The following is a 4628-nucleotide window of genomic DNA, read 5'->3' as shown; positions in this document are numbered from 1 at the left end:
TTTCCTGTCTCCAATATTTAGATTGTTTCCTTTCCCGGCTCCTCCCTACTCTTACATACATTGTTATGATTATTCTTACACATCCTCCTGATTCAAAGGTGCAAGAATTTGTCTTAGGGTAGAGATGCTCTTGGAGGTATACAAGACACAGTCAAAGAACTTTCCTAAGTGGTTGTGCCCCTCCCTGCAATACTTCCTCCATAAGCTTGAACACAGCTTCTTCCTTATTTTCATGAAGCACAGTTAAGACAAAGCTTATGTGTTAAATTTTTTTTCAATAACACCTGAGCACAATACAAGAAAAATCCGAAAACTGGCATAATCTCCTGCGGGAGTTCTCAGGTCATTCTCCTTCATGTGGATCCTCTGCCGCTGCTGCTGCGAAGTCACTTCAGTCGTGTCCGACTCTGTGCGACCCCATAGACAGCAGCCCACCAGGCTCCCTTATCCCTGGGATTCTCCAGGCAAGAACATTGGCGTGGGTTGCCATTTCCTTCTCCAATGCATGAAAGTGAAAAGTGAAAGTGAAGACGCTCAGCCATATCCGACTTTTAGCAACCCCATGGACTGCAGCCCACCAGGCTCCTCCGTCCATGAGATTTTCCAGGCAAGAGTACTGGAGTGGGGTGCTACTTTACTCTGTTTCGTGGGCCATCTCAGCGTGACAGGATAAAAGCCTCCTTTATCCAGTCTTGCCTTCCTCAGACTCTCATGGCTTTTTGTCTCCAACTCTTAAAAACAAAAAGTACCAGTACTAATGAAGACCCCTCCTTCTCTAACTGCGACAACAACAGAAAGCAAACAAATAGGGACATGTGCTTGCAAAGATACAACCTCACCTACAATGTAGTCATCCTTTTGTATCACTAGGTATTATCATTGTTCATAATTGCTCTGAGCTTCTTCACTGTAGAGTGAAATTTTACTTTTGTGTACCCAGATGACCCATTAAACTGTTTTTCAAAAGAGCAGTCTTCCTCTAGAGATGAATTTTACACTCATCCCCAGAGTAGTTCTTTTGGGCAAAGCCACAATCATGGCTTGAAAGTAACAGAAGCTATCTTTAGCTAGTTTAAGCAGAAAAGAAGAATTTGTTCTAAGATTACAGGATATATTAAAGCACCAAAAAAGAATTTCTCACTGGCCAAATTTGAGTCAGGGACTTCTCTGTTGGCTCAGTGGTAAAGAATCCACCTGCCAATGTAGGAGGTATGGATATGATCCCTGGGTTGGGCAGATCCCCTGGAGAAGGAAATGGCAACTCACTCCTGTATTCTTGCCTGGGAAATCTCATGCACAGAGGAGTCTGGCAGGCTACAGTACATAGGGTCACAAAGAGTAGGACATAACTTAGTGACTAAATAACAACAATAAGCCCTCCTCTAACCCAGTCTAGAGAGATGAGGTCATATGGTACCAAATGGCTTCCAATGAATTTTTGCTGTAGATGAAAGGGTCACTATTAATGCTCCAGAAATGTTTTTCAAATCATTGAATGGCAGGGACGTTCCAAATGAATAATTCTAAATAGCAAAGCCAATAATAAATATCTCATTTGTTCCTTTCCCCTTTCCAAAGAGTCAACAGTTATTTTATAAGTCACTTATCTTTATAAAAACATTCATTAATACAAGATGGCAACTGTATATCTTTCATGTAGATAATGAATATTAATAATGTATATATATGTACTAATTAATAGATCATATTCACATATTATATATGAAATTATAAATAAATATCCATATACTATGTGTATGTAATATAAAATTATATACAATATAATTAATATATTTAATATTTGATTAAATAATATAAGTATATCCAAAGAAGATTAATTTAGAGCTTTCCTTGTCCCAGAGAAATAAAAGCAGTTTCTCAACCTTGGCACTGGTGACATTTTAGACCAGATAATACTTTATGAGAGGTGGAGGCTGTTCTGCGCATTGTAGGATGTTTAGCAGTATCTCCGGTCTTCACCCCCAAGGTATCTTCACCCCCTAGGTGGTAGTAGCATTCCCCTCTGCGCCACTGTGATAAACAGAGGTCTCCAGACAGTGCCAAATGCCCCAGGAAGACAGTATTGCCAAATTAAGAACGACTGGTATAAATCACGATCTTAGTGAACACAACTGTGCTCATTTCACATGCTAGAAAGGTAATGCTCAAAATCCTTCAAGCCAGGATTCAACAATACGCGAACCGAATAATTCCAGATGTTCAGCTGGATTTAGAAAAGGTGGAGCAGCCAGAGATCAAATTGCTAACATCCGGTGGATCACAGAAAAAGCAGGGGAATTAAAAAAAAAATCTACTTCTGCTTCATTGACTATGCTAAAGCCTTTGACTGTGTGGATCACAACAAACTGGAAAATTCTGAAAGAGATGGAAATACCAGACCACCTTACCTGCATCATGAGAAATCTGTATGCAGGTCAAGAAGCAACAGTTAGAACCAGACGTGGAACAACTGACTGGTTCCAAATTGGGAAAGGAGTACATCAAGGCTGTATATCATCACCCTGTTTATTTAATTTCTATGCAGAGTACATCATGCAAAATGCCAGACTGGGTAAACAAGCTAGAATCAAGATTGCGGTAGAAATATCAACCACCTCAGATATGCAGATGACACCACACTAACTAATGACAGAAAGCAAAGAGGAACTAAAGAGCCTCTTGATGAAGGCAAAAGAGGAGAGTGAAAAAGCTGGCTTAAAACTCAACATTCAAAAAACTATCTTGGCATCTGCTCCCATGATTTCATGGCAAATAGATGGATGAAATGTGGAAACAGTGACAGATTTTATTTTCTTGAACTCCAAAATCACTGCAGTCGGTGACTGTAGCCACGAAATTAAAAGACACTTGCTCCTTGGAAGTAAAGCTCTGAGAAACCTAGACAGCGTATTAAAAAGCAGAGACACGTTTTGTGAAGAGGCGAAGACTGAGTGATTGAGACCGCGTTGCCAACCTCTGGCAGCAATCGGCTTCTCCACGTAGAACCGGGGGTAGGAGATTCAGAATCGAATCTCTTTTCCCTTCCCCCTCCTGTGACTTTTTTCTTGATCTCCAGCTACCTTTTTCAGCTTTGTGAGGCACCGTATCACCAAAGACAATGGCCAGCAATGTTACCAATAAGATGGATCCTTGCTCCATGTGTTCATTGGGAATCTTAATACCCTTGTGGACAAGAAATCCGACGTGGAGGCAATCTTCTCAAAATACAGCAAAATTGTGGGTTGCTCTGTTCATAGGGCTTTGTCTTCGTCCAGCGTGTTAATGAGAGAAACGCCCGGGCTGCTGTGGCAGGAGAGGAAGGCAGGATGATTGCTGGCCAGGTTTTAGATATTAATCTGGCTGCAGAGCCAAAAGTGAACCCAGGAAAAGCAAGTGTGACACAATCTGCAGAGCAGATTACAGGTCAGTACCAGAACACCCTTCTCCATCCCCTCCACTCAGCCCATCTTTTGACTTGGACTGTGACTTTCAACAGGATTATCATGACAGGATGTACAGTTACCCAGCACGTGTTCCTCCTCCTCCTATTGCTTGGGCTGTGGTGCCCTCGGAATGCCAGCAGATATCAGGAAACACCTCATGAAGGGGCAAACATGGCTTCAATTCTAAGAGCAGACAGTGGGGATCTTCCTCTAAATCTGGAAAGTTGAAAGATGACCTTCGGACCATTAAGAAGGAGTTAACCCAGATAAAACAAAAAGTGGGTTCTTTACTGGAAAGCCTGGGAAAAAATTGAAAAGGAACAGAGCAAAGAAGGAGTGGAGATGAAGAAGGGTAAGTCAGAAGAGGAACAGAGCGGCAGCTCCCTGAGCAAGATGAGACTAATGTGAAGATGGAGTCTGAGCGGGGGGTGCAGATGACTCTGCTGAGGAGGGGGACCTACTGGATGATGACGATAGTGAAGATCGGGGGGATGACCAGCTGGAGTTGATCAAGGATGATGAAACAGAGAGGATAACAGAGACAGCACCAATGGCGAGGATGACTCTTAAGCACATAGCAGGGTTTAGAAATCTTGTTCCATGATTTCTTTACCTAGGCGCTTGTCTAAGATCAAAATTTTCACCAGATCCTCTCCCCTAGTATCTTCAGCACTTGCTCACTGTTCTCCCACCCTTGTCCTTCCCATGTTCATTAATTCATATTGCCCATTTTCACTTCCTTTGACCTTCCTAGTAGTTACGTTGTCTTTACCCTGTAATTTTTGCTTTAATTTTGATACGTCTTTATGACTTAACAATAAAAAGGATGTATCAACTGTCTCCAAAATAATCTCTTGTTATAGAGGGAGGACAGTTCTTTCCATTCATACAGTAGCTGCTTCGCTAACTACAAAGGCAATCTCATTAGTTGAGTAGAACCTGAGAGCAGCTTTGAGTTAGAGGTATCTGTGTTATACCCCACATAACAGTGTTATGCAGGGCTGTTAAACACAAATGTAACAATGTATTTTTGTGAATGAGAGTTGGCATGTTAAATGCATCCTCTGGAAAAATAACTAGTGTAATAGACTTAAGGTTTGTTTTTTAAAGTTGATACTGTGGGTTATTTTTGTGAACAGCCTGATATTTGGGACCTTTTTTTCCCTCAAAATAAACAAGTCCTTA

At 41.4% G+C, this 4628-nt stretch overlaps 1 pseudogene; it reads left to right on the top strand.

The window, feature by feature from the left end:
• The first annotated feature begins 3118 nt into the window (after window positions 1-3118).
• LOC138428844 (heterogeneous nuclear ribonucleoprotein C-like) lies at window positions 3119-4142 on the top strand (annotated as a pseudogene).
• Window positions 4143-4628: the final 486 nt, after the last annotated feature.

This window comes from Ovis canadensis, chromosome 24 (genome assembly GCF_042477335.2).
Source record: "Ovis canadensis isolate MfBH-ARS-UI-01 breed Bighorn chromosome 24, ARS-UI_OviCan_v2, whole genome shotgun sequence".
In the NCBI taxonomy this organism is placed as follows: domain Eukaryota; kingdom Metazoa; phylum Chordata; class Mammalia; order Artiodactyla; family Bovidae; genus Ovis; species Ovis canadensis.
The sequence above is the reverse complement of the archived record's forward strand: the minus strand, read 5'-3'. Positions and strand labels throughout refer to the sequence as shown.